This window comes from Oryctolagus cuniculus, chromosome 4 (genome assembly GCF_964237555.1).
Source record: "Oryctolagus cuniculus chromosome 4, mOryCun1.1, whole genome shotgun sequence".
Classification (NCBI taxonomy): Eukaryota; Metazoa; Chordata; class Mammalia; order Lagomorpha; family Leporidae; genus Oryctolagus; species Oryctolagus cuniculus.
Genome location: NC_091435.1, coordinates 16,041,359 through 16,056,834, shown reverse-complemented (window position 1 = coordinate 16,056,834; position 15,476 = coordinate 16,041,359). Strand labels below are relative to the sequence as shown.

General features: G+C 41.7%; 1 long non-coding RNA gene across 8 annotated transcripts in view; it reads left to right on the top strand.

Moving 5' to 3' along the window:
- LOC127494001 (uncharacterized) overlaps positions 1-13,210 on the top strand; it is a 184,676-nt gene extending 171,466 nt beyond the window's left edge. For all 8 annotated transcript variants that reach the window (XR_011387744.1, XR_011387738.1, XR_011387746.1 and 5 more), the window contains 2 exons: positions 938-4,891; positions 11,347-13,210. This is a non-coding gene — a long non-coding RNA (uncharacterized lncRNA). The remainder of the gene's footprint in view (positions 1-937; positions 4,892-11,346) is intronic.
- Positions 13,211-15,476: the final 2,266 nt, after the last annotated feature.

Below are 15,476 nucleotides of genomic sequence, written 5' to 3'. Positions count from 1 at the left end.
GGCTTACAGGAGGATGGTGGGCTTGATTTTGCCAGCACATTAAGAAATGGTATAAAATGGTATAAAATCATCACATTTTCCCCTAACCCTTTAGCCTCAACATTTAACAGATTTCTTGTACTTTGTTCATAGTAGTTGTTTTTAGACAAAATTAAGCACACAGTTAAATAGTTTGCATCAAATAAAGGACAGATTGAGACTATGTGCTACTTTCTCCTTATTGAAGTAGACATAGGGAAAGTGAGTCTCATCTTTTGTTAAAAACCTATGCTTTTGTCTTTACTGTTGAAACTCCTCTCCTACATATTATGTTTTGTATTCCATTCATCATATAACATATGCTATAAAATCAGGTTCCAGACACCCTGACAATCTCATTAGTTTAGATAAAGTGGCACTGTTGGTAGAACTGACCTGTTATTGGGCAGGCAGGGCGCTGGGTTCTTGCTGATCAGTAGAAAGTTAGAGAGTCCCTGTTTGTCTTTTAAAACTTTATCGGTACACAGGGCATGCATGAGAGTGAAGGTTAAGTGCAAGTCCTGTGCAAAATAATCAGAAACTGCCAATATATGAATCTTCAGCCCTAGCAAAACTAGATTACCCATGATCCAATGTGATAATAAAAATAAACTCTCAAGTCTTTTTTTTTTTCCCTTTAGTGGTCTTTGCAAGGAAGGAGCCAAAAAAGTTTACCTTCTCTATTATTATTATTATTAATTATTAATTTATTTGACATTTATTTATTTATTTGAAAGACCAGCCCCTATTATTAGTGTTATAATTTGGCACTTTGCTATATTTTACCCTTCTTTCCAACATCTAAATCCCATCAGGTATGTTATGAGGTACCATTGATAACTTAGCATCTCTTTTCTGTCAGGTAGAAACATCTGCTTTCAAGGTAATTTTAAGGTTAAGTCTTTGCTCTGTTTTCCAGGAGGAGTCAAGGTGGACTTGGGGATGCTGAGAAGAGTGGGCAGATTTACCACCGAACAGTGTGGCCTGGATGAGTATTTCTTTATCTTCATGAAAGATGGGGTTTGCACATCCTTGGTTTATTAGTTGTGTGCACATCATTGCTTTTTCCAATGTGTACAAGAATGTGTTCTTACCATGAAAATAACTATATTTGCTAACAAATTTGGGAGTTAGCTAGATTTAACCATTCCATAGTGTATACATACTTTAAAGCATCATGTTGTACATGATAAAAATATACAATGCCATCTGCCAATTCAATAAGCATTAAAAATAAATGAAATGAAACTATTAAAAATAGAAATCTGTAGACTAAGGATGGTGAAATAATAGGGTAGAAACAATCTACACCCTTACTGAGCTGCTGTCCCCCCACGGAGCCACCTATGTCTAAATGAATTGTTATGGGTGACAACAACACATTCCTATTAATCAGATTTTCAGCTACTTGCAGGGGAATGAATTCTTACACACATTTGAAAGAAGAAGCAAGCTGCTCTGATGAGCAGCACAGCGAGGTGACTTTAATTAATGATGATATATTGTATTCTTGGAAAATGTGAAGACTGGACAGTCTGATTCCACTGGCTGCTAAATCTTTCCCGTATTTGTTGTAAGACACCAGCTGGCCTGCTGTGGAATCTAGAGGAGACTGAAAGATAAGAAGGGGAAGAAGGGGAGAGAAATCCTTCCATGGCTCTCTCTTCTTTCATCAAGGAGGAAACATCTTTCCAAAACAACTTTCTCAGGGCTGGCGCTGTGGCGCAGCGGATTAACACCCTGGCCTGAAGTGCCGGCATCCCATATGGGCACCGATTCTAGTCCAGGCTGCTCCTCTTCTGATCCAGCTCTCTGCTGTGGCTTGGGGTAGCAGTAGAGGATGGCCCAGGTCCTTGGGCCCCTGCACTCATGTGGGAGACCCGGAAGAAGCTCCTGGCTCCTGCTTCGGATTGGCACAGCTCCGGCCATTGCGGCCATTTGAGAAGTGAACCAGTGGATGGAAGACCTCTCTCTCTCTCTCTCTCTCTCTCTCTCTCTTTCTCTCTCTCTTTCTGTATAACTCTTTCAAATAAATAAATAAATCTTTAAAAAATACAACTTTCTCATTTCAATGCTTAGAATAGTATGACATTGCCACTCCTTCATGCAAACTGCAAGAGAGACTGGAGAAGGGAGTTTGTGGACAAAGTGATGAATATCTAATATCCCACAACTATACTTGGATCAAAATACCACTTTGTACTCCCCAACTATATAGATGGTCCCTGATTTATGATGGGTTCTCCTTAAAACAGATGATGCAAAAGTGATATACCTTCTGTAGAAACTGAACTTTTAAGACGCTGGATTTTGATTTTTTTTTCCCTGGGCTAGCTATATGCAGTCTAAGCCCCTATTTTGAAGCTGGTGGGTAGCAGTGGCTGCAGCTCCTAACCAGCACTGTGATCATCAGGAGAAACAAGTGACATTGCACACAGCCCTTCACTTGTGGAGGTTACACTTGGGGTTTTTTTGACTTTGTGAAGGCATGAAAATGGTATGCATTTGGGAGAAGCCACAAATTAACATCCATTAGCTGTCTATTAATAATGAGTGCCCACGCAGACATTCTGCGTTTCACTCTCATTACAGTGTCCAATAAATTTTATGAGATATTTAACACTTCATTATAAGAAAGCCTTTGTGTTTGATGATTTTACCCAACTGTAGGCTAATGTAGGAGTGCTGAGCACATTTAAGGAAGGCAAGGCTAAGCTACAATGTTCAGGAGGTTAGATGTACTCAATGAACGTTTAAATTTCTTATTTGTTTTTGTTTATTTGAATCAGAATGACAGAGAGCAAGAAAGAGTAAGAGCAAGAGAGAAAGCATGAGTGTGTCATAGAGAAAGCAGGATAAGGGGAGAGAGGGAGGGAGGGAGGGAGGGAGAAATAGAGAGAGAATCTTCCATCTGGAGGTTCACTTTCCAGATACCCTCAACATCTAGGTCTGGGCCAGGATGGAACAAGAGCCTGGAACTCCACCCAGGTATCCCACATGGGTGGCAGGGACTCAAGTACTTGAGCCATCATCTGTTGCATCTTAGGGTGGCATTAGCAGGGCGCTGGATTAGAAGTGAAGTAGACACACCGGAAGGAGGCACACTGATATGGGAAGCAACTGTCCCAAGCAGTGACTTCGCCTGCAGTGTCACAATACCTACCCCTTCAATGCAATTTTTATTTATGGCATTTTCAACTTTATGGTGGGTTTATTGAGATGTAACCCCATCATAAGTCAAGAAGGATCAGCATTCAAGTTTTTGACAAAAATACAACTTAAAAAATTTTTAAAAATTAGTTTTGTATATTATTAAAGTACCAGTTAATTTATATATATTGAAAAACACGCACAGCCATGACAAGTGCTACCAACTGTGCTGGTTCCCATGTGGGCATCAGTGGGTCCTCACACCTGCAGTGCTGCTGGGCAGAGGAGTGCTTTGCTCCTGCCAGTAATCGCCAGATCCCCACGTGCTGCCACAGCTGCCGCGTTCCAGGGGGCTTGTTGCTGTGGTTGTGTTCACTCTATTGTGTTGTCTCAGACAAGTTGGCAGTTGTGCTTCTCAACTAATGTCCTGGGACTTCCCTGAGGCCACCAAGATAAGAAATGTTAGAATACCCCTGTATGGGCATTTAGGGAGGGATTTAACCTATGGAGTAGACTTTGGTGAACAAAAGTTGAAAATCCATGAACAGGTTCTTCTCCTTCCCTTTCGGGTACAGGGCACGACTGTTCTGGCTTCTGAGGCCGTGGTGAAGACGCCTGTGAGATCCAGCCATCAGTCATGCTGGCTCCTACACAGCAGCCAACTTGGACACTTCCCCCGTGTTTGCTGCATTTCTTCTCCATCTTTCACTGCTTGATTTGTTTCTTCAGTTCTGCTTCCTGCGACTATACTCCTCAAGAAAACAGTAGCACATAAATTCTTGCCTCAGTCTACATTTAATGAAGAGTCTAACTTCATTTTTGTGTTTGCTGACATCATTTAAGCCCCATTCTTCCTTCTGGCTATGAGCAAGAACTATCAATAGCCCCACTCCCTAGCCATCATAAAAATCCCAAGCAAATCTCCTTTTCTGGCTCTCATACATCACTTTCAGATCTGTTTGGAGGCTGCCTTATTCTTTATGCCCTAGTCTTAAAGATTTTGGGAGTATTTTTCATTTGTCATCTGTAGACTAAGAAATTCTCCTAAGGTCTTGTCCAAGAAGGATTTCTAGAGAGGTAAAAAGATCTCAGCAAAGAAGAGTCGTAGATATTGATACATCCAGCCTGGATGAGAAAGAACAAAGACATAGTCACCCAGTATATTAGTCAACTCAGGCTGCCATAACCAAACACCACCAAATGGGGGGGGGCGGGGGTTAAACAATAGACACTTATTTCTCACAGCTCTGGAGACTGGAAATATGGGAATAGGATGCCAGCAGGGTGAGTTATGATGAGGGCTCCCTTGTTGACCTGCAGATGGCTTTCTTCATATGTGTTCTCCTATGGCCTTGCCTTGGTGCTGGCACAGAGAAAGTGAGCTTTGGGGGTCTTCTTATGAGGGCATAGATTCCATCATGGGGTCCTCATCCTTATGATAACATTTAACCCTAAATGCCTCCCGATGCTCCCATATCCAAATACCATTACCTTGGGATTATGGCTAAAACATATGCTTTCCAGGAAGACTAAAGTCTGAGCAAAAGGAGAACTCCTTTGTGGCACAGTCTCAACCTCAACAAAATCACCCAGGAGAGAGTCTGCTAAGTGTGTTAGAGTGTTCCTGCTTCCTCTTCTTTCATGGAATCTCAATTGTTTGAGGACCAGTCAAGAACTGGAAAGAAGAAGCTAGAAGGAAGGAGGAAGAATTATAAATGCTAAGGTAGGAAGGAAAGAATACAGCTCCTTCCTCCCCAGTAGCCAGCTTCCTGCTGGATTCTGGCTCAAGCAGGGTTCTACTCATCTTTTAATGCCAGGTTGAAGTTCTGACCAGAACATGAAATGAACTATTCTAATTATTAATTTGTGACAATGTTTTACGTAACCAGAGGGTGTTGGACTACCTTAATAGACAGTGGAGAAATGAAAATAAAGTGATGTTTTAGGAGACATGTCTAAGTTAATTCTCAGCTTTACTTGCCTCCCAACCCGGTTTTCAAGGGGCAACATTTTGTCACAATGATTGTTTGATAGGTGTAGTGATGAAACAATTCCATGATTTCTAGATTTGAGAATTTTCACGGGAAGTTTTGGATGAGGGGGAGTCTTAGGAATTAGAACATTTGAAGTAGCTGTAATGCCTGTAGTGGCCGCATGGTGGCAGCCATCCACGGACGCCGAGTCCAGTGCACTACCACTGGATATCCTGGGATTCTGGGACAAGGATAGGGTTTGTCCTGTGAAACAGAAGTATCCACTCCTGCTTTTGATGCAAGCTTTATTTCTGCTGACACTGTTCATTTTTTTAAATTTATTTTTTATTTTTTTGACAGGCAGAGTGGACAGTGAGAGAGAGAGAGAGAGAGAGAGAGAGAGAAAGGTCTTCCTTTTTTTCCGTTGTTCACCCTCCAATGGCTGCTGCAGCCGGCACACTGTGCTAATCTGAAGCCAGGAGCCAGGTGCTTCTCCTGGGCTCCCATGCAGGTGCAGGGCCCAAGCACTTGGGCCATCCTCCACTGCACTCCCGGGCCACAGCAGAGAGCTGGACTGGAAGAGGAGCAACTGGGACAGAATCCGGTGCCCCGACTGGGACTAGAACCCGATGTGCCAACGCCGCAGGTGGAGGATTAGCCTATTGAGCCATGGCGCCAGACGACACTGTTCTGGATGTGAGCCCTCATTGGCTCCGTGAGGCCAACTTTTGTCATGTTTTCTATCATATATTTAATTCTGTTTATGTTAAAGTACTTTGGAATTTCTGTTGGTTCTGGTGGTTTTTTTCCTTTTCTTCTTTTGTTTCATTTAAATACTGATAAACACATTGAAAATGAAAATCGTTTTTACTTTTCCCTATAAAAATTCTCCCCAGTAATGCAAGCTTTCTAAAAACCCTCACACACACGAGACAGAACATGCTTTCTGACCACCCCTGAGCCTTCATTATTCACATTCACATTGTCCTTAGTAGGATGAGATTTCTCCCAATTTGTATCAGATGGTGTAAATTTTTTGGGAAAGGGAGAATAAGCTTGCTTCATTAAAATCTGCCTCCAAATAATTTTTTCTAATTAGTCCATTCCTGTAATATCAAGATTTTATTCATGAGGATCTAGTGGCAGGCAGATTTGTTTTGAAAAAGTTGATTTGAAGGATCAGCATTGTGGCATAGTGGGTAAAGTTGCTGCCTGCAATGCCAGCATCCCATATGGATATTGGTTCATGTCTTGGCTGCTCCACTTCTGATCCAGCCCCCTGCTAATGTCCTCAGAGAAACAGCAGAAGATGGCCCACATGTTTGGGCCTCTGAACCCATGTGGGAGACGTGGATGAAGCTGCTGGCTCCTGGCTTTGGCCTGGCCCAGTGATGGTTGTTGTAGCATCTGGGGAGTAAACCAGCAGATAGAAGTTCTCTCTCTCTCTCTGTCTCTGTCTCTGCCTCTTTCTCTGTAACACTTTCAAAATAAATCAATAAATCTTTTAAAAAATTGATTTTTCAAACCAATTCTCCTTCTGTGGTTCTTTAGAAATGAAAGTAAGATATTGGCAAGGGTGGAGCAGTGGAGATTTAGAAAACCCCAGGCTTGAGTGAGCAAGTTTCTAATGCTGCACGCAATGTGACGGCACTTGCTATGCATCCTTAGGTACAACAGCATTTAGATTTGTTGTGAATTTTAGATGAAATCATTCACTCAGGCCACGAATACTGCATATGGGGCAGGTGCTGTGCTGGGCCAACCGCTTGCCATGATGAGAGCCCCAGCAGAAACGGTCCCTGAGCTCTAGCCCACTGGTCAGGTTGTTGGACAAGTGTGACTTCAGAAAGCAGATCAAAGGAAGGAATGTGGAAGACTAGGCTGAGGGAAGGGCTCAGGAGGGAGAGACCATGTAGAAATGTGGCAAACAACTCACAACAGTGCCTGCTCTGGGCAGTGTGGCTGGGTCTCTCTGTGTGAGAAGTTAGACACAAAGTGAAATCTGAAGGAGGAGCTGACATTAACTGGGGAAGGCCCGTGGGGTGGGGAGGGAAGAGTGCCTGTGGGCAGGAGAGCATGCCACACATACAGGTGGGAATGAGGATGCTGTGTCCTAGGTAGGCCAGGAAGGTTCTGCAAGTTGGAGCACATGGAGTCAGAAGCCAGAGAGGACAGGTTGACCCTCAGCCATGGCACAGGTCGGAAGCTGTTGGTGATGCAGATGACTGGTGTGTTTAGACATAGAGAATGACCCTCTGGCTGTAGCAGTGGAGTGCCCTAGTGAAGGAATACTCAGGATGCCACCAGAGTGTTACCAAATTCTTTTCTTCCTTTGTAGAATTTTATCAAAGCTTGTTCAAGGTTAATTGCAGACTCTCAAATTTTTCTACCTTATGAATCTTGTATTAGTCAGCTTTTCATTACTATAGCAAAATACCTGAGGCAGGCTGCTTTATAAGGAAGAGAGACTTACTTTGATTCACAGTTCTAGAGGTTCAAAGTCCAAACAGAATGATTCAGGCTTTGAAGAGCTCCCCCACCCCCAGGGCTGAATCCCATCACCGTGGGTGCATGTGTGTCTCTTTCTGTCCATGTGGTCTCTCTTCCTCCTTCTAATGCTGCCATGAATCAGTCATGGGAGCTGCACCCTAACCATCTGATGTAAACACTTTCCAAAGATCCCTTTTTTAAGCACTGTGGTTGGATTAAATTTTCACTTTCTTCATACCATTAACAAAAGACTTTTAGGATTAAATTCCTGCATGAATTCAGGGGGTGCCAGTCATGTTCAAATTTACCTGATCATTTCCAGAGTTATCATAAAGAGTGTATAAGTGTTTCAGTAAAATGATGCAATGTATCAGCAGTGCTAATCCTGGCATGAGACAGGAGAGCTTAGATGAGAGAACAGAAGTCCAAGAGAAAGCAACCAGATGCAAGAAGCAAGGAAGATCTAAAATGAACTGAACTCTATGGAGAACTGGTAGGAGAGGAGATACAGAGAAGAGACTGCCCTGCATCATTCTCGCTTGGGTGACACTGTTTGCTGGTGTCTTTCCCAAGTGAAAGAACAAGGGTTGAAGACAAATTCATGGTTAAAACCTGACCAGGCTGCCTACATGAAGGGATAGAGAAAATTTGAGTTCTCTCCAGATAAGAGCAGTGGAAGAAGAGAAGGACAAAGTAGTTTAGGGTGTTAGCAAGCCCCATAAAAGCCATGTTCTGAGAATGATGAGTTGCAGTCACTTAGGGGCTTAAGGATGGTTCTGTCCCTTCCCTGGCCTGCTTCCTCTATTAATTTTTTCCTCTCTTCCTTTACCCTTTATTTTTTCATTTCTTCCTTCTTTTGCAGGATTTTATCTAAACTTATTCAAGCTCAATTGTAGAAATTCTCTATCTTATGAATCTTGGTTATCTTTTCCAGAATTTTTAGGAAATGTTTTTACATATTTTGGTAAAATTGAATTTTTTTTTCTGAAAGAGAAGCTACCTGGACCAGCTGGTATCTAGCAAAAAATTAAAATTATTTTTATTTTAATTCTGTACTTTTGTGTTTTGCATCGTATAGCTATACATAGTTAATCTGGAGTATGCCTTTGAGTAAGTTGGCTAACCTTCCTTTGTGTCAATTTTCTAATTTGTAAAACTGGTTAATAATCTGGTGATTTAAAATCATGTCTTTATAATGGGTTGTTTTGAACCGGAAGTAAGGTTAAAACTTATAAGGTGCATGATAAGCATTCAATAAATATTTGTGTTATTAGAAACTATTACTATGGAGTAGGCAAAAATAACAGGTGGTGAGACCCACAGATAGAGCTAGAACTTAAAGTGGTAGAGGTTGAAACTGTGATTAAGTTACCCATGAGCTGAAGGGAGGTTTCCTAGAATTCAGGATGGCGGTTGCGTGACATGCAGTAAGGTTTCCTAGAGCAGTGACTGGAGACCTGTAGGGGTGGGAGTTCGTGCTTGTATGTCAAGGTGAAAAAATAAACGTCCTTTTGTCTGTGTGAATGGTCCTGTAAGTGACAAGAAGCATGTTGACACAGCTTAATAATAACAACAATAAGGACTGATGATGATTACTTTGTAGTGCTTACTAGGTGGAGTGAGGCATTTGCTATCCTTGCGCATATTTTATCTCATTAAACCCCATATAAGTCCGATCAGGTGATCCATTTTTGTTTCCCTCTGAGCAATGAGAATACTGAGGTTATATAACTCATTGAAGGTTACAATGATCGTTAAGTTGTGAAATGGGTTGAGATCCAGACATTCCAGCCTCTGAGCTGGACTAACACAAACAACTTCCATTTCTCCAGTTATCACACTTCCACTCCTATGATTTTTCCAAATGTCCACATTTTTTTTTAAATATAGTCTTTGCTTTCTTTACCTGGAAAGAGGAGAGTCTAATCTGCTAGGATTTATGTTAGTTGAAACAATCCTTAAAGACACACCTAATTCTCAGTGTTCATAATTTTATCAGTGAAAAAATAGATGAATTCACAGAAATTGCTAACGATGGAGGGGATAAACACAGTTGTGCAATCGAATCACTGTCTTTCATGGCCTGCCACTGCCAGCAGGCAAGACATCCAAATGAAGAAAGAAAGAACACTCAAATTCCTACCTCTATGATTTTGAAATTTATTTATTTATTCATCCAATACAAACTTATTAAGTACCTACTATGGTTCTGTGCTTTGTTATCTCAGAATCCCTATTTTTAAGATCTTGTATTTTTAAGATCATGTAGGAGGCATGTAGGACAAAGGCTACTAAAGTATCCTGACAACAGAGGACTTTCATAGAATATAAAAAAAAATTGTAAGAGTAGGGAGAACCCATACCTGGTGACATATGCTTAAAGCAAAAATGAATGAGTTAGGGCCGATGCTGTAGCATAGCGGGTAAAACCGCCACCTGCAATGCTGGCATCCCATGTGGGCACCAGTTTGAGTCCTGGCTGCTCCACTTCCAATCCAGCTCTCTGCTATGGCCTGGGAAAGCAGTAGAAGATGGCCCAAGTCCTTGGGCCCCTGCACCCTCATGGGAGACCTGGAAGAAGCTCCTAGCTCCTGGCTTCAAATAGGCGCAGCTTCAGATGTTGCGGCCAACTGGGGAGTGAACCAGTGGATGGAAGACTTCTCTCTTTCTAACTCTCTCTCTGCCTCTCCTTCTCTCTGTGTGTAACTCTTTCAAATAAAATAAATAAATCTTTAAAAAAATGAATGAGTCAACAGTGATGAGAAATATGAGAAGATGCAAGTAGATTTCGGGGGCACACTATAAACAGTAAAAATAGATGAACTGATCTCTAGCTGAGAAGAATAAAGAGAAGGACAATTTTGAGAAGAAAAATAGAGTTAGTGAGAGTCCTAACTATATTGGATTGGAGTTCAAGGCTGGAATTTTCTCTCTTTGGTCTCATCAGACATACCAGATGTAGAAGAACTAAATATAACACCTAGGAGCTGGGCAGAATTACTGACAAGAGTAATCAGTAGATGGACGCAAAGGGATGGAAGGTTATGGACTTCTTACAACCATAGACAGTGTTCTATTGACAGTTTCTAGCTCTTCTTTGATTTTGTATTGACAATTGTTGTCCTTTTTATTGATTTTTCTTATAACTGCAGTGTGCCACAAGAAATGTCAGGAGAGGGAAAGATGTCCAGAAATGGGCAACTGAAGGAGATCTGGTTTGGGATGTTATAGCCTTACATTAGTCAGCAAGAAGGAACTCATATACAGCTTCCACTTAAGTAGGCAAGTAGACATATTGTTAAAGCCTAGAATTCTTCTACATTGAACTTTAATTTATTCTGATCCTTTGGCAATAGGAGTTTGTGTTTTATCGTTTTCCAGGTCTTTGTCTTGCACTCACCTACATTTCTAAAAATGGGAGTGCTAACGAGCAGTATTTTGGTTTTCTTGCCCCAGTCTTTTTCCAAGATGAATCTTCAGAGTCAGTTCATGTAGACTGTGTAAAAGGAGCCTGGTTGATAATGAGACAACTGTCCTAATTAACTAAGCCCTAAGACGTAATTATCTCAGCCCACAGAGTGGGCTACCTTTGCCCTCATTTGAAGGACCTGGCAGATGGTAGGTTCTGGGAGGTTTCATGCTGATTTTCTTTGAAGTTTAAGATAGAATGTCTGTTGAAAGCAAAGAATTAACTTTTGTGTGTGTTTCTCTGCAGTGGCCTTCAGAACAGTGGCTAACTGAGGCAGGAGAAGGCTCCGTGTTTGAGGAGGTGGCATACACATCAATGACTTGGCCCGTAGACTCACTTGACTACTTGACGCTGCTGAAGTTCACAGTCCCACCACTTTGTCCTCACAGGAATTGGGTATTTTCTTCAGGGAGATTGCTGCTCACTGGCTTCTGTGCTCTCAACACCTTCCATGTCTTCCTGTCAATTTCCGCTCTCGAATGACCTTGGATCTACTCATTGTTGACTGTTCGATGAGACTCAGAGAAAACATTATGTAAAATAAAAGATCTCATCCTCTGGAAAGAATAATATTTACCATCCCAACAGAACAAAAGACCCCAGACACATCTGTTATCAATCCTTCTAATGTGTCTGATATCTTTTTTTTTAAAGAGTTATTTATTTATCTGAAAGTCAGAGTTACACAGAGAGAGGAGACACAGAGAGAGAGAGAGGGAGAAAGGTCTTCCATCCTATGGTTCACTCCCCAGATGGCCACAATGCCTGGGACTGTGCCGATCTGAAGCCAGGAGCCAGGAGCCAGGAGCTTCTTCCAGGTCTCCCGCGTGGTTGCAGGGGCCCAAGGACTTGGGCCATTTTCTGCTGCCATAGCAGAGAGCTGGACAGGAAGTGGAGCAGCCGGGTATGGGATGCTGGCGCTTCAGGCCAGGGCGTTAACCTACTGCGCCACACAGCGCCGACCCCTCTGATATCTGTTTGTAACATCCTTCAAATAAGCATATACACAGAATAAAATAAAGCAGTCTGTTTTTAAGGCAGGCGTTTGGTAAATTGTCAAATAAATAAAATAAAGTAGCTTTAATAATCTTCTGGAATAAATTGATTTTCTTTCCCCTTGGCAAGCAACTATGTGTACAGCTACCTATGTTTGGAATGGTGGCCACTTGGCAGGTCACTGGCTCCAGGGGCCAGCATTATTGTCTCTGAAAACCATTTTCTTGAACTGACATATAAGAAGGAAAATGTAAGAGAAGCTTCAAAGCTAGTATAATGAGGATGACCTAGTTGGGAAACAGTGCTAAAGTATCTCTAGTGTAAAACCTTTTTAATTCTCACCAACGATAAGACAAGTCATTTGGAGTTCTGAGTACTTCCAATTAGCATTGAGAGACTGATTAAAAAATCAGGCCCACTGCATGGCAGAGTGTGCTTTAGCTTTTTATTTTGATAAGTAGTTTTAAGTATTTATTATAATAATCCACAGACTATGTACTAGTGGGCTGCAGTATGTCTTTTAACTTCCATAAAGGCTTGTGAAAATGAGACCTCATTGCAAGTACTTGCAGTTAAATCTTGGTTGGGAAGTAAAATGAGGCCACTTTTTTGATCACAATGATCATGTTTTCCGATTAATGAAGTGAAAAATAGATCATTTTACTATATGGGAATTACAATACCCTGTACAGAACACTACACACAAAAGACATTAATTGCTATTAACAGCCTTGATGTCTATCCTGAAGCATCACATTTAATTGCTTTCTGCAGTTACTTTATTCATTGGTTTGGACTTTTCTTCCATTATGAAAGAACAGCTCCTCGATGCTATGGCTGCTTCTTCTCAAATCAAAACTAGAGCTTGATTTTTCCAGTGTTGCTGCTTGTGCTGTCTTGTTTTGTGATATTAAAATCTCACTCATTATTTACTCCTTTTTGTTCCTTTCTTTATAGCTCACAGCAGGCTGGATTTTTGGTGGTAAGATAACATGCTAGTGTGTTGCTGGTTTTGCCTGATTATCATCACTCCAGCTAATTTTATTTAACCTATCACCATGGCACTGACTGAGTACAGCTTGTGGATGAAGTTGCTATGTGATAGGTGCTAAAGAACTCCTCAGTGGATGGTAACCTTCTATTAATAATCTAAGTTGTAGGCCTAAGCAGGACAAGCATGAAGTGTGTATATATATATATATATATATATATATATAGTATATATGCATAGATTTCAAACTTTCAGCACCAAAATAAACTAGTCTTGAATTCCATTTTCCATGGACTTTTCAAAGTTTCCTCATACAAAAGCCTTCACACTCAATGTTATTATTTTCTTGTTCAGGATAACAGGATAGTTAAACTAAATGAGACTATTCTGGACACCACAAGATAATAAAGGACATTCTACTATTCCACTTAGCTATCAAGATCCTTACCAGAATTTTTGAATTCTTTTAAATTTCCCTGTACTCTGAAGCACTGGAGGGCTGGCTTTACTAACATATTTTTGTGGAACATTTCTGGGAATAATGTTGAAGTCTTTAGTCTTAACTGCATCTTTGACTTGTTTATTTATTTATGTTTTTGAAAGTCAGAGCAACACAGGAGGGAGAGGGGGAGAGAGAAAGAGAGAAAGAGAAAGAGGAGGGAAGAAGGAAAAAGGAGGAGAGGAGAGAAAAGTGGGGAGAGAGAGAGGAGGGAGAGAGGAGAGAAAAGAGAGAAGAAAGGAGAGAAAAGGGAGGGAGGGAGGGAGGGAGGGAGAGAGAGAAAGATAGAGAGAGAGAGAGAGAGAGAGAGAGAGAGAGAGAGAGAGATGCCTGCAGTAGCCAGGGCTGGGTTACATAAAAGCCAGAAACCTAAAACTCCATCCAAGTTTCTCAGCAATAGGACAGGAACTTAAGTACTTGAGCCATCACCTGCTGCTTCCCAGGATGGGCGTTAGTAGGAAGCTGGATCAGAAACAGTGTAGTTGGGACTCAAATCAGGTACTTTTAAAGGTATTCAGGCTTCCCTAGTGGTGTCTTAAGTACAGTGCCACAATGTGTGCACCAACAAATGCCTGACTATGAATTGCTTTTTTTGTTTCTTTTTTTAAAAGATTTATTTTATTTGTTTTAAAGTCAGAGTTACACACACACACACACACACAGAGAGAGAGAGAGAGAGAGAGAGAGAGAAAGAGAGAGAGAGAAAGAGAGAGATATCTTCCATCTGTTGGTTCACTCCTTAAGTTGCCACAATAGTCAGGGCTGAGCCAGGCAGAGGCCAGGAGCCAGGAGACCCACATGGGTGACAAGGGCCCAAGCACTTATACCATCTTCTGCTGATTTTCCTGGGTCATTAGCAGGGAGCTGGATTGGAAGTAGAGCAGCCGTGACTTGAACCAGTGCCATATAGGATGCCAGGGTTGCAGGTGCAGCTTAATCTCTATGCCACAGTGCCAGCCCTGCTCCTTGGGTTCAAGTGTCTCAGTCTTGCACAAGCCCCTCTTCATTATCTAGGGCTTCTAGAACAACTTCTGGTGTCCCTCTACTCAGGCCTGCCATACTCCACTTTCAGATTTTCATGGCGCTTCATCTTTGAAGACCTTACTGAACATAACTCAGCCCTCTGTGTTCTCCAGGGATTTCCAGAGTCAGACTCATGCTATCCACACATTCCTAAAGACATTAATAGTATCATGCAAAACCTGCCAGTGGCATCCCAGCAAACCTTTCACTTTGCCTCTCCTCTGATGGATTCCCAATCTGTCCTATAGCTCTTCTGGAGTTCTAGAGAGATTTAATCTAAGAAATGGTCTTCATTCCTACGACTTCTTCCCCAGACCCTTCTGCTCCTGCCAGGTAAACATGACCGTCCCATGCACAAGCATGAGTCATGTCTCTGAGACCCCATCTGGAAAGCCCAAAGTCTAGCCTGAGCCTTACCTCTTTTCCACCAGGGTCTCTGACTCTCCTGAGCAGAATACTTTCTAGTCTGAAAATCCAACCAACCTACATTGCAGAACCCCAGAGAAGGATGACGCAAAAAAGACTTCAAGAAGTCTTTTATTCTTCTTTAGGATCTGTACTGATGACATTTTCCTCTGGCTGCTCTTTAGATACCCAAAGTGCAAATTACTTAAGTCATGCTTTATGCTTTGAATAGGTATATTAGTAAGAGAAAATGTTACCTGTCTGAATGGGTCTTCTAACTGACCTTCAGCAAGTTTTGTGATGTGATTTATTTTTCCTCCGTCACATGGACACTTTATACTCTTTGGCAGTTTCTACTGACTCTGTCCTGGGACTCACTGCCTGAAGAACTTGGCTAACTGGATATTCAGTGCTGTTCTTGGATATGGAATAGAACAAGGAAGACCTGACCCTTGCCTCATT